General features: G+C 51.7%; 1 protein-coding gene across 1 annotated transcript in view; it reads left to right on the top strand.

Annotated features, from left to right (window-relative positions):
• The first annotated feature begins 226 nt into the window (after window positions 1–226).
• Nfatc2 (nuclear factor of activated T cells 2) overlaps window positions 227–26,151 on the top strand; it is a 139,020-nt gene continuing 113,095 nt past the window's right edge. Inside the window, exon 1 of the mRNA XM_045156291.1 lies at window positions 227–248. The gene's annotated coding sequence lies outside the window, so the exon portion shown is untranslated. The remainder of the gene's footprint in view (window positions 249–26,151) is intronic.

The following is a 26,151-nucleotide window of genomic DNA, read 5'->3' as shown; positions in this document are numbered from 1 at the left end:
GCGCGGGGAAGGAAGTCGCGTTGCCTCTGGAGTAAGCCGATCGCGGAGCCGCCGACCCGCCGCGCCGGGAGCCGGGAGCCCCGGGAGCCCCGAGGCGCGCAGCCCCGGCCGCTCCAGGCTCCGCGCCCCTCGGCCGCCCTCGCCGCCCGCGCACCCCTGCCCAGCCCGGCTCCTCCCGATGCAGAGACCCGCTGCGCGCAGGCCGGGCCACTGCCACCCGCTCCGCACCATGGGGTCTGTAGACCAAGGTAACCAGCCCCCCGTGGGGGGGGAGTCCCCGCTGTCCATCCTCCCGCCCGGCCCCCCGCTGCCCATCCAGCTGCCCCGCTCCCCGGCTGGCCGAGGCCCCGGGGACCCCGCACTCCCCTCACCCTGCCCTCCTCCATCCCCCACTCCAACCCCCGGCGCACAGGTAGGGGAGGCCAGCCCGGGGGAATGCAAAGCAGGAACCCCGACTTCGGGGCGGCGTGGGGGGGATGTGTCCCCGAAAGGCGGGATTCCCTGCCGGGGGACACCGGGAGCGATCCTCGCCCTACTAACCGCTGGCTGCCTAACCTTGCTGCGCTCGCTGGGGCTTTTGACAGCCGCCGCCGCGTCTTGACGTTGTCATCATTATCAAGTTAGCTTTTTTTTTTCCTTTTTAAGAGAACAGGCTTGGCATTTTACTCTATAGTGATACAGAACACTTCACTTGGAAATAGTTTCTGGTAAAATGCATTGGGGCCACATAGAGCATTTTCTCTCTTCCTTCCCCCCCCTGTTTGTCCGATGCATCAAGTCTTCCAGCGGGCTCCCCAGCCCCACACACTTTGAAATACACAGTGCCATGGGCTCGTACTGTCTTGGGATTAACAGACCCTCCACTCTGCCTATTTCTATTTCTCCTTCTTCTTGGATGTCAGGCTATTTGGATCCTATGGGAGGGGGTTGGTGTATAGGAATACGATCTGAAAGAGATCCCATCTGGTTGGGATTGTGGAGGGGTGTGGGCCCCAGCAGTCCCAAATCAGGCTTTAAAGTGGTATCGTGGGCACACAATGTCATTTCTGGGAGGCGAGCCTGCGGGGAGGGACAGGGGTACAGGCAAACTGTAAGGGCTGAAGGGTTAAGCGAAATAAGTTCGCGTAGGAGGAGTTAGCCTCGTGTCGTAAAATCGGAGTTGAATGTAGGTTTTGTGCTCCGCGTGGTGGATTAAAGTTCTCTGTGTGTGTGTATGGGGGGGGGGGTGGCGGAGCACTGACAGCTTCAGCAAATAAACCCAAGGGGCTCCTTCTGAAAACCAGATCATAGCCCCATGCCTCAGGTTAGGTAAATGGTGTGTTTTTGCTCCCTTGAACTTCAGCCAGTGGCATAATTTTAGCTGAGCGGCGCTTTTGAATGCCTGGCTCTGCCACCTCTTTGGGCTTTTTTTTTTTTTTTTTTTTTTTTTTTTTCTGGTTTTGGGTTTTTGAGGTAGGGTCTCGCTCTAGCCCAGGCTGACCTGGAATTCACTATGGAATCTCAGGGTGGCCTTGAACTCACCGCAATCCTCCTAACCTCTGCCTCCTGAGTGCTGGGATTTTAAAGGTATGCGCCACCACGCCCGGCTTTCTTGGGACATTTTTTGTCCTGTACCGGTTTATCCTGTCCTTAGCGGGTGGTCAAGCAGAGAGGTGTGATGACATAATGACAGGAAAGAGGTTGCATCATCTATGAGAGGGACGCTCAGCTCGCTGGCAGGCGGGCGCACACGTAGAAGGTCCGAGGCAGTTTTTACTGCCCTGCAAACCGAAACCAGGAGTTTGGTGTTTTGCTGGTGGAGGTGGAACAGACGGGTGCCAAATTTAGCTTTATGGCAGGAGGGAGAGAGATGGGGGCGTGTAGGAAGAGCTCGAAGAGAAACGGGGCTTCTGTTTTGCTGTGTGATGTAACTCAGCCCTTCAGTCTCGCTGCGGCGTCTAGATCTCTCTGATCCCAGTTTATGACCTCGCTGCTCTGTTAAGGTCTCGAAGGATGATGAGTGTTTCGCACGGATGTGCCTTTGCCGTCCTCCCGGTGCATGTTCCAGTGTGCAGAGATCCCAGGCATGTGCCATGCCAGTACCCATGTGAGAGACAGGGCACCAGTTTGTTCCTGGCCAACCACACTTGGCATGCCATGCAATGGGGCCCAGAGAAGCAGCTCTGGGCATCCAAGATAGCTGGCTTGAAATAGACTGCTGATCCCAACACCCCAACTGTGCCCTCTAAAGGAGTCCCCAGAGGGAAAGAGAAAGGTATCTTTAAACTCAAATACCAGTGTGTCTGGGACCCCCCCCCCCAGACTCCAGTGAAGTCATTAGACAGAGGATTAAAATGTTTGCATGGCAAGATAATACCAAACTTACTGTGTGGCTCTGGGCCGAAGCTCTGGGAAAGCTTGAGGATCCGAACGAGGTGTGTTCAGTGTTATCTGAAATGAGATGATGGAAAGTATTTCAGGGATAAACAATCTCGGGGTGAGCTTTGCTCCCTCCCCGGCCCCAGTTCCCTGACTTCTGCTTGCATTGGAATTTCTGCTTGGCCACATCACAACTGTGGGTGTTGGGCAAGTGATGTAATTTCTCTGTGCCTCAGTTTCCTCATCTGTAAAGTGGAGTCAGTAAAAAGGCTTCCCTCACAGAAGTGGTAGGTTTGATGAGACCCCGAAACAATGTCAACATTGCTCCGTAAATGTTAAAACTGCAATTCCTATTTAAGATCTAGGGCCAGGGAGTTGGCTTAGCGGATAATGCACAAGCCTAGGTAGCCAAGTTAACACCCTCAGATCCTACGTGAAAGCCAGATGCCATGGTGGGGTTCCAGAATGCCAGCATGCCTACTGCGAGAAAGGAGGTTCAGGGCAGACAGGGGAACTTCTCAGAGTGGCTGGTCTGGGGGACACAAGCAGTGAACAACGGGGCTGAGAGACCCTGCCTCAACCCAAGCAGAAGTAGAGAACTGATGGGCAAGTTGTCCTCTGGCCTCCAGAGGGTAGCACGGCTCAAGCTCACAAGTGCTCACACTCATAAGCCTGCGCACACAAACACACACGTCAACAACACACACTGAAAAAACAGCAGCAGAAGAAGAAACAAAAACCAACCAATGACCGATGTTGAATCGAAAGTGAATTTCACAGCAAGAATTCCTTGAAGAAACACAGTTCTTGCGACCCCTTAAGGTCCTTTTTAACTGACTGGAACTTCAAAACGACACAGATTGGGTTAAGGCGACAGCTTGGAGGCCTAAATTTCCTCATTCACAAAAAAAAAAAAAAAAGAAAGAAAAAAGGAATAATGATAGTGTCGACTTCACAGGGTTGTCGCGCGTCATATGAAATCATACACATAAAACGCTTAGCTCTGTGTTTAGCATGCGGTCAATGCACAGGCAATGTCAGCTGTGTCTCACGGTTGGGGACAGCGAGGCCAGCTTGGCCCAAAGTCACGTAGCTAATTAGAAGACTAGCAGTGACTGCCTCTGGGTGAGCCGCCGCTGTCTCCTGTGGCCAGAGGAAATACACAGAACGTTGACTCAGAGTCCCCGGCCCTGGTGCCTTAGGAGCCACTGCCTGTGTTGAGTGGTGCCCTTCTTGTCCCCTTGTGGAAGAGCGGAGTGAGGCCCAGACAGAGCAGTAGCTGGCTGAGTGTCACCGGGTAAGGAAGTGGTAAAACTTCAACTCGAACCCAGGCTTTGGGCCACCTACTTGGCGTTCCCAGATATTCACTAACATTATTTTAACCTTCTAAATGTCTTTGACAATCTGGGTAACTGAGGGGCCAGAGCGCGGTTCTGGGCTCTTTCCTCAAGCCCACTTGATTCTCTGACATATACATGTACATGAGAGACACACTGTTGCTAGAGATGGGGAAACTGAGGCAGACAGGAAGGGAGCCTCACCTCCCCTCAGCTCAGGGAAATGAAAGCACAATGTTTTCCTATTCCATCCTCAGGTGGTCAGCAGGGAGGCTCAGGACAGACTCCTCCCCGAGGCCCTTCCCTGGCTGCCCCCCTTTGGTCTCCTGGTTGTCCCCTCCTACTGGTAAACTTTGCAGACCATTCCTCTCCACAGTTTAGAGCAGCAGGGAGAATCTCTTGAGCCTGGACACTAACTTTCTAAAGATGTATCCTGGAGTGGTTATAAGCCCATGGAGGGCCGGAGCATGATCCATTCTGCAAGTCTCCAGGGGGCGGGGTGGTCCCAGGAAACTCAGAGGCCAACAGCCTGAGCTCTGAGCCACAGGTTCCAATCCTGCCCTGTTACTGCTAGCTGCATGACCTTGTGCTAGCAGCTTCACTTTCCCGTGCCTCAGTTTCCTCATGGGTAAGAGTGATAGTCAGTTTAGAGCCAAGTAATATTTAGAGTAGCTAAAGGGCTGGAGAGACGGCTTAGCAGTTAAGCGCTTGCCTGTGAGGCCTAAGGACCCCGGTTCGAGGCTCGGTTCCCTAGGAACCACGTTAGCCAGATGCACAAGGGGGCGCACGTGTCTGGAGTTCGTTTGCAGTGGCTGGAGGCCCTGGCGCACCCATTCTCTCTCTCTATCTGCCTCTTTCTCTCTCTGTCTGTCGCTCTCAAATAAATAAATAAAAATAAAAACAACAACAAAAGATCATTTCGAGTAGCTAACACATGCCATTCATTGTCCAAGATGCCTGGGGCTAGAGCTCATAGGAAAGAGCCTGCGCTCTAGAGCAAGCGACTTGAGAAACAGCCAAGGTCGTTTCCAATGAGGGTAAGTACTGGAGGTGAAAATAGGGGAGAATCAAATTTGGCTTCTGTGTGTGTGTGTGTGTGTGTGTGTGTGTACATAAGCATGTATGTCCATGGGCCATGCTCTGTGGGTGATCAGACTGGCTTCCATGTGGCTGCTGAAACAGATCACCACGCTCTAGGACGCTTAAGACCACGGAAGCTTCTCTACAACAGTCTTGAGGTCACAAGCCTGACCGTGAGGTGTCAGCAGTGCCGTGCTCTCTGAAGGCTCCGGACAGGACCTTCTTGGTCTATTCCAGCCTGTAGGGGCTGCGGCAGTCCCTGGTGTCTGTGGCTGGTGGCCACATCCCTGGGGTCTCTACCTCTGTTTTCCTGTGGCTTTCATGTGTATATTCATGCTTGCTCCTCTAAGGGGCCCAGTCATTAGACTAGGCTCTGTGTTCTAGCTTCACACCTGAAAAGACCTTATTCCTAATCAGGACCCATTGTAGGCCTCTGGGGTTGGAACTTGAGTGCACGTGTCTGGTTGGGAGGACAGAACCCCAAAATGGTAGGGTCACTAACCCAGCTAGTGCACTTCTCTCCAGGGAGATGGGGTTTTGCTGGTTTCTGGATGGTGTGGGTTCCGCCTGCACAGTGTATAGACAAGTGGACTCCCTGCAGGGGACACAGTGCTCACAGATGACCCGAGGATGGTTGTGTGCTGGGGACAGTCAGTGTGGCCATCCAGAAACCCAGCGTGGCTGGGGCAGAAAGGGCAGAGCAGAGCATGATGGGAATTGAGATCAGAGCATAGACGTGGACCAGGGCAGATTGGGTGGGATCTCCTGAGGAGTTTGAAGTTCACTTTCAGGTCATGGGAGCCATGGGGGGAATTTCCAGCAGCAGGGTGTGTGGTCTTCTTTATCTTCTCCAAGCACCGCACGGGCTGAAGTCAGGACCCTGGAGCTAGGCTGGAGTGGATGCTGGGCAAGCTGGTGAGAGGCTGGCTCTGCAGGGGCTGAGGGAGCCAGGGCCAGTGTGCGGTGGGGGTGGGGATGCAGTCTGGGGCAGAACCCGTCAACCTAAGGGAGGCTGGCTCAGGGAGGTCCTCAAACTGTGTTCCCCTAGGCACTGGGGTTCCGGAGAAACTCTCCCTGCCTTTGGTGCCTAAAGGTAGAAAGAGGACTTTCGTCTCATGAACATGTAGCACCCTCCCGCCGCCCCCCGGATGTGCGTTCCTCTCCTCCCAGCCTGGATGGCGCGGGCGCTTCCCTATGCTGCTCTTTCTGGGAGTCACTCGGCGTTTCATCTGGGTCCAGAAATGTCCCTTGGCAGATCCACCCTGAGCTCACAGACCAGGACGGGTCTGTGACTCAGTGGTGAGTGTCAGGCTGGCGAAGGACAAAGCCGTCCACTGGTGGCTTTTTAAGTAATGTCACAGCGTGTGGTGGGTCTCAGTTTTCTGAACTGCAAAGTGGGGTGCCAGATCCCACTCCATGTTGTAAAGGTTATTATCAGAGACCCTGTCTGAAGTTCTCAGGCTAGGCCAAGAGGTTGGCCCACGATGGCTGTCTCATGTTTACTGTTATTTTATTGTTTTTGTTTTTCTTTTTTTAGGGAGGGTCCTTATGTAGCCCTTGAGTTGTATGCTGGCTTTGAATTCTTTTTTTTTTTTTTTTTGAGATAGGGTCTCACTCTAGTTCAGGCTGACCTAGGATTCACTATGTAGTTTCAGGGTGGTCTCAAGATCACTGTGATCCTCCTACCTCTGCCTCCCACCCCCAAGTGGGATTAAAGGCATGCACCACCACGCCCGCCTGGTTTTGAATTCTTCATCCCACTGCCTTGGCCTCCCAAATCCTGAGATTACAGGTGTGTGACATTAGGCCCAGTTTATTTTATTGTCCTCTTCTTGTTGTTGAGATAGGGTTTTGACATGTAGCCCTGGTTGGCTTGGTACTTCCTATGTAGCTCAGGCTATCCTTATCCTCAGCCTCCTCAGTGCTGGGAATATAAGTGTGGACCACCACACCCAGTTCATTTTGTTTTAAATTCAAGGTATTGCTTTCCTTTGGCCGAATAATCTTCCAGAACTCTTTTCTGAAGGGTAAGGTACCTTTTGTTCCAAACCTCTGGGGTCTTTTCTACAGGTTCTGGATGACCAACCTCGCCCCTCAGCCTGAGGGAGGAGGTGTTTGTGTGAAGGCTGGGCGAGGCAGGGTGAAGAAGATCCCGGACGTGGGAGCCTGGGAGGCTTCCCTCTGAAGGTCAGATAGAATCTCCTGAGAAGCTATAGGAGACACATCCCTATGAGGTCATTTATGCGCTGACTAACTGCAGCAGAGGTGATATTTAGTGGTGGCCATAGAGAGAGAGAAAGAGAAAGAGAATGCCATGTGCTCTTTTTGGTAGGAGGGGCCAGCAGTTCTTCAGATTCAGGTCTCTGGACTCAGCTCCTTGTTCCCATCATTGCCTGACTCCAAAGATTGTTTGGCGTGTTCGCCCATATCTGTCATCCCAGTGCTCGGGATGTGGAGGTAAGAGGATTGCATGTCCTAGGTTAGCCTGGGCTACAGAACGAGGCTCTGTCTCGCAAAAACAATGGCTTGGGGGGGGGTGTCGCTTCATGGTAGAGTGCTTGCTTAGCGTACGCAAAGCCCCAGATCTGACCTCTAGCACCAAACGCAACTTGGCCTGGTGGCCCAACCTGTCATCACTGGTGAGTTGGAGACAGGAGGATCAGAGGTTTAAGTTCATCCTGACCAGCTTGGGCTACATGAGACTCTGTTTCAAAACAGTGTAGTTAAAAAGTTTTAAACTTCTGGGCATGGTGGTGTACACCTTTAATCCTAGCACTCAGGAGGCTGAAGTAAGAGTAGAATATATGTGCGTGCATGCACGTGTGTGTGTGTGTACATATATTTAGGACCACATATAGGTGCAATAAAACTTGCTAAAGTGAAAGGACAGAGAAATGGGATGGTCAAGTTGGATGGTTGTTAAATGAGGGTCAGGTGAAGGACAGAGGTGCAGGTTGTAGTTAAAATGTTAAAATGTTTTGGTAGAGGGAGTGGCATGTACCAACCAGATGAGCAGATGTACATTCGGATAAAAGATGCTGTGGAGTTAGGGACAAATGGGGGAGGTGGTGGCTGAGCTAATAACGAAGAGATGCTATCAAGGGGACAGTAGGCGCAAAGGCCCCACACAGGGGTCCTGAGGGGAGTTGTCAAGAGCAAGTGGGTGATTGGCATGGCAGAGAGAGCCAGAGAAGGCAGGAATGGTAGGAGATGATGTCCAGAGAGAGCTGGGGTGGGGAAGCTGTCCCAGAAGTTGGTAGCCACTGGAGGGTTGACCAGATGTCTATTTTTTGAATTTTTTTTATTTATTTATGTATTTATGTATTTATTTATTTATTTATTAAGGAAAAAGAGAGAGGGCCTCTAGCCACTGCAAACAAACTCCAGATGCATGCCCCCTTTGTGCATCTGGCTTACATGGGACCTGGAGAATCAAACCTGGGTCCTTAGGCTTCGCAGGCAAGCACCTTAACTGCTAAGCCATCTCTCCAGCCCCAGACGTCTATTTTTAAAAGCTCCTTCTCACAGCTCTCTGTGTAGGAAAAGGTGAAAGCAGAATGTCTGGGGAGGAAGCCTTTGCAATTGTCCCGAGGTGAGAGGATGGGCCTGAGATGACTGGGGTGGGAAGAGGAGCTGTGAGGTTGGTGAGAAGCGCTTGGGTCTGGGTTGTGGTTTACGAAAGCGACTTGTCCATCTGCTGAGCTTGCATGTGGGATGAGACAAGGCTAGGAAATCAGGCAAAACTGGGTTCTTGGAGTGAAAAACATGGGCTGGGAGGAGGGAAAAGACAACAACAGGGATTGGATTTGAACACATTCATTTTGAGATTCCTCTCCTCTCGGATACCCAGAGGGAGATACTGAATCAGCAGGTGGCTATATGGGTCTGAATTTCCTGGGAAAGGCCCAGGTTGTAGGTCAAAATGTGGAAAAGCGGATCGAACTGGTGATGGAGGGGACCCACCCATTTGCCATCCCCTGAGCAACTGTCACCCCGGTCTTCTTTTAGGTTCTCTGGTATGTCATACTCTCTCACGCCTCAGGACCTTTGCACAGACGTTCCCACCTGCCGCTCCTCTTTCCCTGACTATTTCCCGGATGACTTCTACTCAATCTCCTCGTCTCAGCTTTGACATCCCTTTGCTTGTGACATTTTCCATGAGATCTCTGTCTATGTCAAAGTAGAGTTCCCCTAATATGACACTGTCATTCCTCCTTTCCTTCCACTGTGTTAATTTAGTTTGAAATAGGGATAAATGCTAGCTGAATTCCTGGGCCAAGGGTCAGTTTGTACTAAGATATGCTGGAAGTCCCCTAGCTTCTGAGGCTGGGGAGATGAAAAGGCTGGGGCCTTTCAGGAAGGTCAGCTGTAGGGCAAAAACAGGTCCATAGAGCTGCAATGTCAAGGCCTCTGCCCAACCCCACTCAGGACCTCTCCATGCATACAGGCCATGCAGTCTGTTTTGGCCCTGGCTACTGAGAGCACGATTATTTATTTTGGAACTGAAAATGTACATTCATCTTGATGCAGGTCCCTACCCTTCAAGGTGATATAAAGAAAGAAGGAAGCCCTTTTGGGATGGAGAGGTGGCACAGCAGTTAAAGGTGCTTGCTTGTAAAGCCTGCTGACCAGGGCTCCATTCTGCAGTATCCACATAAAGCCAGATGCATGAGGTGGTACATTCATCTGAAGCTCATTTGCCATGGCAGAAGGCCAAGGCAAGCCCATTCATTATCTCGCTCTCTTTCTTTCTCTCAAATAAATAAAAGTATTAATAAAAAAGAAAGCTCTCTTGCTCTACTGCTCCCACAGAAATGCTGCGTGAGCTCAGGGCCTGATCTAGACCCTCCTGAAGGAACTCTCATTGTCAAGCCCTAGAAGCTTCGAGATGCCAGCTTTTCCTGGGGTTAACCAAGTCACAGTGCTGCTATTGGGGGCAGGTTCTTGTTCTAGCAATTGGGTGGCTAGGATAAGCTTCAGGGAGGAGGAGCCTTGAAGAGAAACTTAAGGATCTTATACATACAAGGAGAGTCACTCCGTCCATCCATCAACCAATCCATCTATCCAAATGCGGGGAGCTATCCATCCAGCCATCCAGCTATCCAGCACTCATTCATCCATCATCTGCACATCTATACATCATCCACCAGTCCATCCACCCATCCATTCATCAAAACACGGGATCTATACATCTACCCATCCATCCATTATCTACCAATCCATCTATCCATCCACCCACCCAAACATGGGATCCACCTATTATCCATCCATCCATCCATCCACCCATCCATCCATCCATCCATCCATCGTCTACCCACACACACATCATCCACCAATCCATCCATTCATCCAAACGTGGGATTCATCCATCCATTTAAATGTCCATCTAGTCAGCCATCCACCCACCCACTCTCCGTTCATGCACACACCCACTGTACGCAATGCTGTGAATAAGGTCGTCATGACTCCTTGCCTTAGTGGATCTCATAGGTTTGCAGAGATACAGCTCTGTGATTGGCCAAACCTGGTCTCATCTGCTTCTGCGCTGGGCATGATGGGACAGTTGTGTGGAAGATTCTGTCATGATCATGTTCGGAGTCGCCTGAATGCTTGCTGCCTATGCGTGAGGCCTTGAGCTCAATTCTCAACTGTGAAGAAGGAAAATGTTGCTTGCCAAAGGAACACTTGAGGCGCTATTAGCAGAAGGGAGGGAGGGTTCTGGGCAGGTGCAGGCAACAGATGCCCCACTAGATCAGAAGCATGGGATCATTATGGAGTGGAGGGACATCAAAGCATGGGTGTGGGGATGCGAAGATGTCATATGGCAGTAGGGGAGGCTGGTTCCCTGATTTCTCCTGGGGTCTACACTTTGGGCTTCTGTCACAAGGACCCAGGAGAGCCCATTTGCTTCTAGAGACGTTGTTTTCAGGGACTCGCTGGGGTCTCACTGCTTGCCTCCCACCTAAATGTGCCGCCACCCCTACATGCTTGTTGGAAATACCCAGTACATGCTTCTTTTGGTTACAAAATAAAGTGATTTCTTTAGGCACTGCCAATCAGAAAGTGCTTCTCGGGACTGGGATCTTTTCAGATTCAGGACCAGGCCTCTCTAATGAAGCAAAGTCTAAACCCTGGCTGTCACGTCTAGCTTTGTATTTGGGAACTTCTGATCAGCTTTTTACAAAATGCTGATGCTCAGGCTCCAGGCCTAGCATTCTGGTGAAATTGGTGCCTAGTGGGTCCCGGGTAGCTGAATGTTTTAACAGCCCCCCACATGACTGTAATGTGTGCCTGGGTAAAGAGCTGTGGGGCCAGTTGGGAGCCTCATTAGCGCCATGCTTTCAGGCCATAGGTGTGCTGGGGGTACAGGCAAGGCCCAGTAGAGAGCTGTACCCCAACATCTGCAGCAGGTGCCACAGGTACTCAGGAAATATTTGTAGAACCAACCGTGATAGTTTTTTTCTTCTTCTTTGTTTTTCTTTCTTTTTCTTTTTGAGTCAGTCTCACTCTATAACCCAGGCTGGTCTCAAGCCTACAGCAGTCCTCCTCGGGAGTGTGGGCATCGCACAAGCATGTGCTGCACACCGTGGCAGGGCACAGGCGGCTCCTCCTGAGGCGTGCAGGGCTTCGGTGCTCCTGGCCCACAGGGCAGACGAGTAGTCACCGTTGTGTAGCTGGGTCCTCACTGGGAACTGAAGCCCTTCCCACCCAACCTTTTGATCTCACCCTTGGCCACACTCTTTTTTTTTTTTTTTAAATATATTTAATTTATTTATTTGAGACAGAGAAAGAGGGGGGAGGAAGGGAGGGAGAGAAGGAAGGAGGGAGAGAGGGAGGGGGAGAGAGAGAGAAAGAGGGAGGGGGAGAGAGAGAGAGGGAGAGAGAGGGGGGGGGAGGGAGAGAGAAAGAGAGAGAGAGAGAGGGGAAGAAAGAGAGAGGGAGAGAGAGGGGGGGAGAGAAAGAGAGAGAGAGAGGGAGAGAGGGAGAGAGGGGGGGAGAGAGAGAGAGAGAGAGAGGGGGGAGAGAGAGGGAGGGAGAGAGAGAGAGAGGGAGGGGGAGAGAGAGAGAGGGAGAGAGAGGGGGGGAGAGAGAGAGAGAGAGAGGGAGAGAGAGGGGAGAGAGAGAGAGAGAGAATGGGTGTACCAGGGCCTCCAACCAAGTAAACTAACTCCAGACACATGCGCCCCCTTGTACAGCTGGCTTGCGAGGGTCCTGGGGAGTTGATCTGGGATCCTTTGGCTTTGCAGGCGAACACCTTAACCACTAAGCCATCTCTCCAGGACCCTGGCCACACTCTTAATGCATCTCAAGTTCCATCATCTTTGGCATCTGGCTCAGTGGGTTCAGTTGCAGCCGGGTCAGGCATTAAAAAAGTGTCCTGTGACCTTAAGGTTCTCTAACTTGTGGGAGCCCTGAGGATCCCTGTGCCAACCTTCCCTGTTGCGCTTCCTAACTTCAGAAATGCCAAGCCAACACGACCCTGGGAGTATGTTTCTAGAGGGTGGCTCTGGGTCCTTACGAGTTTATGATCCAGTTGGTGGATCCTGCAGCTCCAGGGAGGGGCCTGGGAATGGGCGTTTTTGAAGCAGCGTGGGGGAATTCTGGTTACCTGTCAGAGGAGCCCAGCTCCCTGCTCTGCCTCCCACGCAGCGGCCCACTTCCTGCTCTCACCGACAGGACACTTCCCCCAGACCTTTACCAAAGGGACTCCGCACGTGTCCCTCCCAGATCACCGCGGCGCGGGTGGGTGGGGGCTGGGACTGAAACCTCGCAGCCCCTGCTGCATTCTGTCCTTGGCACCCCTGGGTGTGACGCTCTTAGGGCGACAGTGTCTGGCTCCTGCTGGGCCCTCGGGGCACCCAGTGCAGCACATGGCATACTGTAGGTGGCCAGGCCAGAGTGGGGCTTGAACTGCCGAGCCCCTGTGATGCCCTGAGGAGGCCGGGGCTCTGCGATCAGGGGCAGGTGGGCATGTCGCGCGCCCCACGCAGGGTAAAGCAAGGTGTGGGAAGGGCGCAGGGAGTGAATGGTCCCTAGGGCAGACCACACAGAGGCAAGTCGCAAGTCCCCTTCCGACCCCAGGGTCAGGCCGCGGCGATCCAGGGCGGTGGCAAAGCGCGGTTGGCTTGGCTGGGTGGACGCAGGATTTGGAGTGTGCGGTGGGTGGGTGGGCGTGGGGGGAGGGGGCGGGGGACAGGAGGTCTCCTTCCTCCGGGGCTCGGGACAGCCAGGGCCGCCGCCCCTCCCCCTAGGGCCCGGGTGACAGCCCCGCCCCCCGCCGGCCCGGCCGCCTGTCCCCGCCTCCCCGCCCCCTCCGCGGGCTGCAACAGGTGCCTCCCGGAGCAGGAAGCTCCCGCCGCCACCGCCGCCGCCACCGCCGCCCGGCTGCCCCGGACGCGCGTCCAGGACCCTCTGTGCGCCAGGCGCTCCATCCCCGGACCCGGAGTGTGCGTCCCCACGAGGACGAGGACCCCCCTACCCCCGCCACCCAGCCACAGCCTCCTCTCGGCCTGCCAGGCCACCTGCCACCGTCGCCACCCGCCGCCTCCCACCCCCGGGGCGCGCAGCTCGTCCTCCCCCTGCGCGCCATGGACGCCGCCGAACCGCAGCCCGAGCCCGACGGGGGCGATGGTCCAGGTCACGAGCCCCGGGACAGTCCCCAGGATGAGTTTGACTTCTCCATCCTCTTCGATTATGACTATCTGGATCCCATCGAAGGTCGGTGGAGGTTGTCACCAGAGCTTGCCCTCCCCCTCCCACCCCAACCCAGGACGGGGCCTGCCTGGGTCCTAAGGGAAGGGGGTGCAGGGTCAGCTGTGAGCCTTGGGTGTCCTGGTGCTGGGAGAGGGGTGCCTCTGCCCAGGTGAGAGGAAGAGGAGGCGGTGGCAATGGCCATGCCACCCTTAGGAGGGGGTAGGCTCGCCCCATCACCGTGTCAGTTTCCAGTTCCTAGTGACTTTCCCCTTGGGGCGCTGAAGATAGCACGTCCCCTGGCTGGTGTGTGTGTTGGGGGGTCTATGCGCCCAGGGGTGGCTTGTGGAAGGAGGTGGAAGTGATGTCTTTGCTCTGGGAGGGAGGAGTTGAGGAAGACGAAGAGAGAGGTGTGTGGGGAGGGGTGAATGCCAGAAAAGGTTAGGCTGAACCCTCCTTCCATGGAGCTTCTGCGAGACAACGGCCCCCCCCTGCCTCCCGGGAGCCTGGTTGTTGGGGACTTTGTGTTGAAACTAAGGAAGAGGCTGTGTCATGCCGGAGGGTGGTTTGATTTTGGTGTTAAGAGGCTGGCCCATTTCCTCTGTGGGCTCTGCTGCAGAGTTTACCAGCAAGTGGACCAGCCCTTTTTGTGTTCATTGAGCGATCTTCCCCTCGTCCCTCACCCAAATCACAGTGGATGGGGCGCAGCAGGCAGAGCAGGGGTGTAGACTGCTGACCACACAGGTCATTTCTGCCTCAACTCAGCTGCTGGGCCTGGGACTGGGGACCTCCCCAGGATGGGTGAACGCATGGTTCCTCCTAAACTGTGTGCAGAGGCTGCTGGAGGACCTAAGCCTCGCCTTACTTTTTTTTTTTTTTTTTTTTTTTTCTGGTTAACAGGTTGTCTTGAAAAAAAAAACAAGACACCCCAACCAGGCTTCCTGATTTTGACAGCCCAGCCCATGCCTGTGGCAGACTCAAGGGCAAGCCTGCTGGCAACTTCCAGATGTGCTCTGTGGCTCTGGGCTTGCCCGCAGCTGGTGCCTGCTGCGTAGGAAGGTTGTGTGTGGGACTGGCTGAGCCTCAGGGCGGCTCTGCATCCCACCCAGTGGAGGAGCCTTAACTTTCTTCATGGCAGGGCCTATATTGGCCACCTTTGCGGAGGAGCTTGCTTTACCCCTGGGTGTCCCTTTTGCTCCAATCCCCCCGGAGATGACAATTAGTAATAATTTTGTATTTTTGTCTGGAGCTGGAAACACTTAGTCTCTCAAAGAGCCTGTGTGCTTCGAGCTCCAATCTGCAGGCCATCTTTGGCTTTGAAAACCTACAGTTAGGAATCTGCCGATGATCCCTGCTCACATCCGTGGTCCCTGTGTTCAGCAAGATTAAAGGCGCGTTTTACAGGGAATGAATACACCCCACCCAGAATTGCAATCAGCTAAACATTTTTTTTTTCTTCCCCTGAGGGGTGGGGATAGAGGGTGAGGATTTCCGGGGAAATAGTTTCCAAGCAAAATCTGGTGGGAGGTGTTTTTAATAGTTGTTCTTGGCAAGTGGGGCTTGGTGGCCACCAGATGGGTGGCTTAATGACCACAGGGAAGCCTGAGAATCCTATTTTTTTTAAAAAAAATAATAAGTCTTATATTTTGGAACAGTTTTACAGTTATAGAAACATTGTGATGTTAACACAGAATGCCCATATACCTAGCACCTAGTTCCCTCATACTGGTAACATGATATTTGTTACAATTAATGGATTCATATTAACACGTTATTAAGGGAAGTTCATACAATTTTCAGACTTAGAATGTTCTTGCTTTTTAAAAAGGAACTTGAAAGTTATGAGTCATGCTAATTAGATGTCATAGACCACCATTCAATTTATTTGTTTAATTAATATTATTTTTATTTATATTCATTCATTTATTTGAGAGAGAGAGGGAGAAAATGGGCACCCCAGGGCTTCCAGCTGCTGCAAACCAGATGTATGTGTCACCTCATAGGAATCCTGAGGAATTGAATCTAGGTCCTTTGGCTTTGCAGGCGAGTGCCTTAACTCCTAAGCCATCTATCCAGCCCTAATTAGTATTATTTGTTCGAGAGTGTGTCTTAGTATGTAGGCTGGCCTGGAACTCAAAATTCTCCTGCCTCAGGCTTTCAAATCCTGTCTAGACTTGTGCCACACCATGCCCTGTTTCAATATGGCCTTCTCTGAATATATATGTGTGTGTGTGTATTTATACATACATACATATATTAATTTTTTATGATCAGATTTGGAGTAAGAGTGTTTGGAAAGAAGACCATGGTGGTACAAGGTCATTTTCTTCCCATCTTAGCCAGGGTTTCTACTGTCAATGTGACTTAGCTGTCGTCACCTGGTTGGGAGGCATCTGTGGGGTTTCTGCCCTTGGGTGACTCCTTTTCAAGCTATGCGCTTTGGAAGGCTACAACCACGCGGGGCCCACACTTAAGGAGCAGTGAGTAACGCTGTGGAATCTGTTGGGGAAATGGTGCCGCCGGGCTGGAAGGCAGGAACTGTGGACTCTGGAAACAACAGACGGGCACTGGGAGCTTTGAGAAAAGAATGTGAGATGTTCCAGGTGTGGGGCTGGTTCTGAGGGATCCCCCTCTCTGCTGGTGCGTGGTGGGACTCCCCGAGGCCTTACGCTGACCTTCATCTTGCTAATCAATAGGCTTGGTCCAGGACGAGAGCACCCTGGTGAGGGATGAGGCCTTAAGTCAACTCTGAGCATGAACTTGACAAAAGCCAGGGAAGGCAAAGGCCCAGCAGTGGGACCAGGTGTCACTGTCCAAAAGGGCTTAGGGAAGCTTGGGGACGCTGGGCTCTTTCACACATGTGAGACATTGATCACCTAGCCCAGGCTGTCTCTGGCCCAGCAGGCAGGCACTGTTCTCAAGAAAGCAGAGCAGGCAGACAGCAGAGCTCTGCGGGACTGTGCGGGCTCCTCGCTCCGCCACTGGTGAAGAGACACGTGGGCCCTGGACCACAGCAAGGAGGGAGCTGGAGACCCGAGCAGGGTGGTCCCGAGCAAGCCTTTTCACGTCTCTGGGTCTCTCTCTGCTTTTCTGTAAAAGAGCTGAAAGTAACTCTAATCTCCTAGTTCGTGTCGTGAATGGATTAACCCACATAAGGCATTCCAGGATAGAGTTTCTCCCTAGCACTTAATTAGATCCTTGCTTTTGTGTGGAGCTTGAGCCGCTCTTTGGTGACTTATACTCCTAACTCTTGACCATCCACCACGTTAGATCCTGGGGATGCCATGGAGGAAAAGCCCAGCTCTGGTGCTCCTGAGCCAGTGTCTCTAAACACAACTGCTGCTGCTTCTCTTCTTCCTCCTCCTTCTTCTTCTTCTTTTGGTTTTTCTATTTTTCAAGTAGCCCAGGCTGACCTGGAGTTCACTATATAGTTTCAAGGTGGCCTTGAACCTATGATGATCCTCCTATCTCTGCTTCCCAAGTGCTGGGATTAGAGGTACATTGTGCCACCACACCTGGCAAGCCTTTATTTCTTTTATTTTTTGGTTTTTTGAGGTAGGGTCTCGCTCTAGCCCAGGCTGACCTGGAATTCACTATGGAGTCTCAGGGTGGCCTCGAACTCATGGCGATCCTCCTACCTCTGCCTCCCGAGTGCTGGGATTAAAGGCGTGCGCCACCACGCCCGGCCTTTATTGTTTTTTAAAGTTTTTAAAATGTATTTACTTTGTGGGGCTGGAGAGATGGCTTAGCGGCTAAGGCGCATGCCTGCAAAGCCTAAGGACCCAGGTTCGATTCTCCAGGTCCCACATAAGCTATACACATGGTGGTGCTTGCGTCTGGAGTTCATTTGCAGTGGCTAGAGGCCCTGACGTGCTCACTTTCTCTCCCCCTCTCGCTGTCTCTAATAAATAAATAAATAAAATTATTTACTTTGCATGGACACATCATGTGTTGGTACCATCTTTTCCCTCATCCCTGCCTCCATTCTGCAGGGACCCCTCCTCTGTGGAGTTGCTGGTATTCCCCATGGGGTTGTGGGTTATGTGTTGAGGGAGCAGCAGTCAGTTATTGGGAGAAGGCAGTGTCTCTGGGTATGAGGTCCCAACCTGTGGCTCTTACAATCTTTCCGCCCCCTCTTCCACAAGATTCCCTGAGCCTTGGTGGGTGTGTTTTAAGTTAACTGCAGTGATGAGCTCTTAGGAGCCTCTGGAGCTCTGCTTTGGGAGGTGTTGGGTGTCCTCAGGGTCTGTCTCCCTCACCCTGGCGCTGATGCTCAGATTCACCCCGGAAGCAGCGCACTTGCTCGTCTCCCCAACTCCTCTGTGGTTTTGCCTGGGCCTTGACTAAGATGTGAGGGGAAGTTTCTCTCTTCCAGTTTCATTACTCTCTGAAAACGGAGAGTGAAGGCAGCAGAGGTTAAATTGGACAAGCTTTATTAATTTAGGGAGAGTCTGATGCATGTAGCCCCTCTTTTAGGCAAAGACTAGTGGGAGCTTGTCCTTGAAGAGCGTAATCTTTGTCTCCATAGGATTCGGACCTGGAAGCGTCTGTGTTTTATCTTGTCTAGTTGCATCGGCGAATCCCTGCAGTAGGCTGTTATGTGCTAATGGAGCCGGTTAGGCATCTTTGCTACGTCGGTGGCCTTGGCAGGAGGATCCTGCATGTTAGTGTAGGTATATATGAGGTGAATATGTTTCAGTATGCTCCGTCAAGATCCACTCTTTCTTAGTTTCCCAAGAGTTTTATTAGAAATAAGAATATTCAGAGGGTTTTTTTAAAAATGCATATATAGGGAGAATATGATTTTATTCTTGGACCTGTCGCATGTTGGATTATATTAAGAGATTTCTTAAGGGCTGGAGAGATGGTTTAGGAGCTAACATGCTTGCCGGCAAAGCCAAAGGGCCCAGGTTCAGTTCTCTAGAACTCACGGTAAGCCAGAAACCCAAGGTTGCACATGCGTCTGGAGTTCGTTTGCAGCAGTTGGAGGCCCTGACACACCCATTCTCTCTCTCTCTCTCTGCCTTTCTCTCTCGCAAATAAATAAATGAAATATTAAAAAACAGATTGCTTAACATTAGAGCAGTCCTGGTATAAACTTCACCTTGTCACTGTGTATTGGTTTCTTAGGGGTTACACCTGTGTGATAATGTATTACTTAAGGTTTTTTTTCCAGCAGTATTCCTGAGTGACATGTGTCTGTAATGTCTCCCCTCACTTTTTTTTTTTTTTTTTTTTTTGGTATGTTATGTGATAGGCTTTACGTTTCTTCTTCTTTGCTAAAGAACAACCCGTGTTTCCTTCAGACCCTGATCTTATAGACAGCGACCGACTCCTTGGGGAAGCCCTTAGGCCGGGGTGCCTTCTTGTGGGGTTGCATCTCACTGCGTCTGTGGCCACTGATCTGTTTAATACTCTGTTTATGAGCCTGTTTTGCTAAACTGTATTCGAGGAGTTATCCATTTCATCCAACTGGGATTTCCAGTCTGTCTGCCCAGAGCCATGCCAATCACACGCTCATTTGCTTTTCCTAGCGGAAGAGGCAGCCAGGCGCGTTGTATGGGAAGAGCAGGAGCAGGGGCGCAGCCTGGAGCGCGCTGGCTTTCCTCCCTGGCTGCTTCCTTCTCCTAACGAGGGGTGCGGTGGGAGAGACAGGTGGCTCTTGAGAACACCAGTCACTGGGGTCCTGTGTCGGTGGCAGATGTGCTGGGACCTTTGACCCCTGGTTAGCTCAGGCATGTGGCACCAGCTTTGGCCTTTTCCCTTTAGTTAGTTTTTGGAGGTCGGGTCTCCCTCTAGCTCAGGCTGACCTGGAATTCCCTATGTAGTCTCAGGGTGGCCTCGAACTCACGGAGATCCTCCTACCTCTGCCTCCCGAGCGCTGGGATTAAAGGCGTGCGCCACCACGCCCCGCAGCTTTCTGAAGACAGGCTCTCCCTGCTTGTTGCTGCGTCATGGAGTCCCTTCCATCATCCCTCAAATTTGAGCTGCAGCCCTTTGGAAGAAAGCCGATGCAAGCCGTCGGAGCTACTCTGGCACCCAAGCATGTGCGCACATCTGCTTCGATCACAGACCCTGTGTCCCGATGCCATGCCCCTGGGCACCCCTCTCTGTTGCGCTTCCCCCCGACCCCCGTGTGTTCCTTACGCTATTTCTCGGGGGAGTTACGGCTCCATCCCTAATGTCACCTGCACCTCAGCTTGGGAACACCTGCTCTCAGCCTGTTCACAGGGGACAATGAAAACCTCATTCTTCCAGCAATCACTGAGCACTGGTTTAATTGCCAGGCCCTGGGGGTATAGAGATGAATGAGACGTAGCCTCTGCCCTTGCCTGGCCCTTTGGGGCCAACATGATCCACAGCCTGGAAAACAAATGGGGACAAATGAGGTGCTGTGATACAGTAACCGGCTTTTTTTTTTTTTTTCTTTTTGGTGCTTACTAAAAATAGGACAGTAATAAAATAAGCAAGCAGGCGTGTTGGTCACACGTGACGTTCAGAGACGTTGGCGTCTGTGTCAAGTTAAGGACAGGCCTTAATGAGTCTGCTTTGGACAAATAATGCTTCCAGGTGCCTCTGGAAGAGTGAAGTGAGGGCCAAAAAGCAGCAGAGGCCTGGCCAGGGAGCACACGGGCTGGAGTGTCTGTCACTCTTCCCTGCCGAACATGTCACACGGGCCATTCTAGCTTCTGGATGACTGAATGCAAGGCCTTCTGTCCTTTAGGTGGATTTAGATTGCTTTTTTTTTTTTTGTTGTTGTTCATTTTAGTTACTTATTTGAGTGTGACAGAGAGAGAAAGAGACAGAGACAGAGAGAGAGAGAGAGAGAGAAAGAGAGAGAGAGAATGGGCGTGCCAGGGCTTCCAGCCACTGCTAATGAGCTCCAGATGCGTGTGCCCCCTTGTGCATCTGGCTAACATGGGTCCTGGGGAATCGAGCCTCGAACCAGGGTCCTTAGGCTTCACAGGCAAGCGCTTAACCACTAAGCCATCTCTCGAGCCCAAGGTTGCTTTAAAAAAAAAAAAAAAACTATTTTATTTGTGTGTGTGTGAGAGAGAGTGTGGAGCAAGAACATAGGGTTATCTGGACCTCTTGCCACTGCAAATGAACTCCAGACACTTGCTCCACTTTGTGCATCTGACTTTACATGAAGTATTATAGAATTAAACCCGGGCTGGCAGTCTTTGCCTTAAGCAACTGCATTTACTTGCAACCCAGCCTTAGATTTTTTAAAATTTATTTTTTAAAATATTTATTAGCCGGGTGTGGTGGTGCACGCCTTTAATCCCAGCACTAGGGAAGCAGAGGTAGGAGGGTCACCGTGAGTTCAAGGCCACCCTGAGACTACCTAGTGAATTCCAGGTCAGCCTGGGCTACAGTGAGACCCTACCTCGACAAAAACAAAAAATGTTTGAGAGAAGGAGGGAGAGAAAGAGACAGAAAGGAAGAGGCAGATAGAATGGGTGCGCCAGGGCCTCCAGCCACTATGAAAGAACTCTAGACACGTGCTCCACCTTGTGCATCTGGCTTATGTGTGTACTGGCTAATTGAACCTAGGTCTTTAGGCTTTTCAAGCAAATGCCTTAACCACTAAGCAATCTCTTAGCCCTGTTTTTTATTTATTTATTTATTTATTTATTTATTTATTTATTTATTTGAGAGAGAGAGAGAATGGGCGCACCAGGGCCTCTGGCCACTGCAAAGGAACTCCAGATGCATGTGCCACCTTGTGCATCTGGCTTACATGGGTCCTGGAGAATAGAACCAGGATCCTTTGGCTTTGCAAGCAAATACCTTAACCACTAAGCCATCTCTCCAGCCCTCCTGTTTTTATTTTTATATTTATTTATTTGTAATGAGAGAGAGAGAGAGAGAGGGAGGGAGAAGGGGAGGGGAATGGGCCCTGCGGGGTTCCTCTTGCCACTGCAAATGAACCGCAGAACTGTGCATCACTTTGTGCATCTGCCAGCCATAGATTTTGATTGTGGGTACAGGCTCTTAAAGTAGAAAACAGTGCCACCCAGTTTGGTCCCCCAGGGCTCATCAACTAAGTGAAAAATATAATCTGATGCATTTCAGCCCTGGCTTGGGTGTGGAGTCTCCTGGCCTGGGTCTGGGCCGTGACCACCAGCTCGCGGTAGGGTGCTGGGCATCCGTACTACAGAGCGAGCCTGGAGCCTGGGCACGTGGGTTCCGCGGCCCTGCCTGCAGCACCACAGTGCGCAGCCGCAGACTGCGACCCAGAGCGCTCTACGCAGAGCTGCAGCCTCCGCGCGTGGTAGCAATGTCCGCAACCATCCTTCGCAGACGGCAAGCACAGCAATGAGCCGCATATGGCTACTGCTCCCTCCTTCGTGGGCTTGCACTTGCCGTAGAACTTCCAGAGAAAGTGTTCAGCTTAGGGCTGGAGAGATGGCTTAGCGGTTAAGCGCTTGCCTGTGAAGCCTGAGGACCCTGGTTCGAGGCTCGATTCCCCAGGACCCACGTTAGCCAGATGCACAAGGGGGCGCACGCATCTGGAGTTCTTTTGCAGTGGTTGGAAGCCCTGGCGTGCCCCTTCTTTCTCTCTCTCTGCCTCTTTCTCTCTCCGTCTGTCACTCTCAAGTAAATAAATAAAATAAACAAAAAAATTAAAAAGTAAGTGTTCAACTTACACAGGATGTGAGGGGGGGTTTCTGTTTCTTCATCTGTCTTAGTGGGTGGTGGCGCATGCCTCCTGGGACTCCTGGACACTTGTCAGAGCACCAGGTGTCAAGACAGAAGTCACTGTTGTGGCATGCTAAGGTGATGGCTTTTTTCCCCTGGTGATCGTGGCTGAGTGGAAAAGCTGGACTTATGACAAGCCGGCAATCAATGCTTACTGAACAGACCGATAGATGAAGGGTTGAGTAATGGCTCCTTAGCTGGCTGCTGGAGGCCACGTGACGTTGGCTCTGGGCTTGCATTTGTCATCTATCTGTGTGCAGTGGGCTGGTCACAACAGTGGGCACCGCTGGGCAGATGTGAGGGTCCAGTGAGGTAGGGGATGCCCACACAAGCAGCGAGGGTCGTGCAAACGTGGATGGCCGCCGAGGTGGATGTAGCCATGGGCCCTGAGACACCTTCAGGGGATGTTGCCTTTGGGTCTTAATGCATCGTGCACCGGAAGAGAAGATGTGCCAGGAAGTGAGGGGCGCGGTGTCTGTTGGCTGAAGAGCTGTGACTGGCTCCTGGGCTCCGGAGGTACCACAGCAAGTGGCCTCTCTTTCTGGGTGCTGCAGACTCTGCCCAAGTGTTACACCCTGAACCAGGGCCACGAAGGAACAGCCTTGAACTTGTTGCACGATGGGTACCCTGTGGCTTTCCTCGGAAGGGACTTCCTCCCTCCACAGCGCAGGAAACAGCTTCATGCTCCTAGAGGTCGGGGCTGGCTGACTTCCCTCCCTGGGCTGGTGCACCCATAGGGGGGATTTGCTGATAGTTTCCAAAGTGAGCCAGGGAGTCTGGCAAGGCCTCAACCCTGACCCTCCTACATCTCCACAGACAAGACTTTAGGGGGGGGAAAAAAAGCCTTTGACTTTTTTTAAACTTAAGAAAATTATTTATAGTTTAGTGTATCTAAGTGTGTGTGCGTGTGAGTGTGAGCATGCCTGTGTTGTGACACACGTGGAGGTCAGAGGATGGTTTCGGGTCAGTTCTTGATGTCTACATTCTTTCGGCGCCAGGTCTCTTGTTCACCACTCCATTGGGGGGAGGGCTTCTGGGAAATTCTTCTGTCTCCCCTCCCTTCTTATTGCAGGCACGCTGGGAGTACAGAAGCCCACCACAGCCTCTGGCTTTTTACAGGGGGTCTTAGGATCCAGTTCAGTTACTCAGAGCTGTGTGCCAGCCACTTTACCCACTCAGCCTTCTCTGTAGCCTGACTTCGGATTCCCTAGTTAGGCGCTTTCCCCAAAGTCTGCAATAGTAGAGACAATGGTACAGTGAACTCCTGCGTCCCTGTCACCCAACGCCCAGCTTCCGCAGGCGTTAGTACAAAGACATTGTACCGGGCTGAAGAGATGGCTTAGCGGTTAAGCGCTTGCCTGTGAAGCCTAAGGACCCCTGTTCAAGGCTCGGTTCCCCAGGTCCCACGTTAGCCAGATGCACAAGGGGGCGCACGCGTCTGGAGTTCGTTTGCAGAGGCTGGAAGCCCTGGCGCACCCATTCTCTCTCTCTCCCTCTATCTGTCTTTCTCTCTGTGTCTGTCGCTCTCAAATAAATAAAGTAAAAAAAATTAAAAAAAAAAAAGACATTGTACCCTGCCAACCATTTTAACATGATCTCATCATCTGCACCCCCAGGAACTTCAAGTACAATCTCAGATGTCCTAACAGTTTACTAATAAACAGATTAGTAAGCACCTGTCAAAGATAAGGACTCTGGAGGAGAATAAAATACTGCCTTTGACAATTCTCAAGGCACTGGTTTCAGGATGTCCCAATAGCAAACTTCTCGTTGTTCAGGTCACTTCTATAAAGTGGCATGGTGTGTATTGCACTCACACACTTCTGCATATTTCAAATCATTTTCAGTTTGCTTAGGCCAATCCGATGTCCACGTGTAGTGTAGGTCTTTGCTTATTCTGTGTGGTGTGCATGCATGGGAGCAGCATGGGCAGACGTGGAAGCCAGAGGACAACCTCAGTGACACCTTCATGAACTCTACCCACCTCTTTTTTGAGACAGGATCAACCACTGGTCTGGAATTGGTCGATTAGGCCAGACTGGCTGGTCAGAATCTCCAGAGAGCTGCCTGTCTCTTCCTCCTCACCTGCCTCTGCACGCAGCTCTCTCTTTACGTAGGTTCTAAGGATTTAACTCAGGCAAGCACTTTACCACTGGGCTAGCCCTGCTATGCTGTATTATTACTTAGATAATATTTTAGAGATGGAGAGATGGCTTAGCAGGTAAGGCACTTGACTGCAAATCCTAAAGACCCAGGTTTGATTCCCAGAACCCATGTAAGCCAGTTGCACAAGGTGGTCCATGTGTCTGGAGTTCATTTGCAGTGGCTGGAGGCTCTGGCATGCCCATTCTTTCTGTTTGCCTCTTTCCCCCTCCTCTCGCTCTCTCAAGCAAATAAATAAAATAATTAAATTTTTTTAAAAGTCTCTGGGGTTCAGCATTCCCCCCTTGAGTATTTTTGATATATAGGCAGTTAGATCTTCAGATGCAGAGCTATATAAACAGCCAACACCATCATTACTAAACATAAAATAATATCAGGTACCCAGTGTCCAAATTTCCCTGCTTGTGGCCTAGGTATCTTTTTGCAGTTAATTTTTTACAACCTGATCTAAACATGATCCCTGTACTATAATTGGCTGACATGACATTGAGCCTTTTAGTCTATGCAAATCCCACTAGCCTGTTTTCTTACTGGGGATCCATTGAAGAAACAAGGTCATCTCCCAGGGCCACCCTCCACACACTGGATTTTGCATGAAGTACCTATATATCCCATATGTGTGTTTGACTTTGTGTGGCTGCTGGGGAATTGAACCTGGGCCAGCAGCCTTTGCACACAGACACGTTTAACCGCTGAACAAGCTCCCCAAGGCCACCACCCCTGGCCCCCATGACATTTTAAATATGTCCTCTGTCCCCATAGACTGGCATTAGTTCTAAAGCCTTGTGCTTTGGTCCTTGAATGCTTCCCCCCCACCCCCCACCCCCCACCCCCGCAAAAGAAATACGTCCAAAGCCGACTGAGCTGCTAGCCGAGCGGGGAGGTTCCCTGAGCTGGCTCTGGGGCCCAGCCTGCGTTCTAATCTGAGGATTTGGAAAAGAGCCTGTTTCAGCTGGGCCTGTTTCACTTAATAAAGTGCATTTTTTTTTTTTAACCAGTCAGCCTTTCCTGTGCTCATTTTAATTGAACCACGCCTGGGTGAGCTTTCTAAAGGCAAGAAAACTTCAGATTTGTTAAAGGGCCTTATCTAAACAAGACCTGCTCCAACATGCTCACAGAAGGGGACTGTAAATCCCGGGGAAGCCCGGAATGCTTGCAGCGCTCACCTTAAAGGCTCAGGCAAGGGGTTGTTTACCTGCCTAATCCTCAGAAGGTGGGCTGGAGGTCTGAAATCTGCAGCGGGGTGACGTCACCACTGCCCTGCGGAGTGAGAAGAATGTCTTAATGACCAGGGGCTTGGCGGGGCCCTTGATTAAGTGTGCCCACCTCCAGGAACGTGGTACCAAATGAATGCTCCGGTGTGTTGGGGCGAGAGTATAAATAAAACTCCTCCAGTGAAAACGACACTCGTGTTTCATCTCCGTCCCTGGCTGAGGGTTCCAACAGGCCCCATAAGCCCACAGGCCTAAGTGTCCCCAGGGGGAAGTTTCCACTTTCTAGAAAAGTTTCACGTTTTTCAGAGAGTGGGAATGAGCAAGGCCACCAGCTGTGGACGTGGCTACTGGGGCAAGCGGAGGCTTGGCTGATCTGAGCAGAGGGTGAGACCCAGGCAGGCCTGGCCACGGAGTGGGTGGGCTTCCCTGCGGCCAGCTCCGCTTTCTGCGGGAGGATCATCTGCCGTCTATTTCTGGTGAATTCTTCTGACCAGATCCTTCCTTCTCTTTTTGATGAGGAAGCTCCCTGGGTTGTGCTGTGCAGGCCTCCACATTGTAACCTGATCTCTCCAGTAGCCATCTCTCTCTCTCTCTCTCTCTCT

Source organism: Jaculus jaculus, chromosome 8 (genome assembly GCF_020740685.1).
Source record: "Jaculus jaculus isolate mJacJac1 chromosome 8, mJacJac1.mat.Y.cur, whole genome shotgun sequence".
NCBI lineage: Eukaryota > Metazoa > Chordata > Mammalia > Rodentia > Dipodidae > Jaculus > Jaculus jaculus.
Note: the sequence above shows the minus strand (reverse complement) of the source record. Positions and strands in the feature narration are given on the sequence as shown.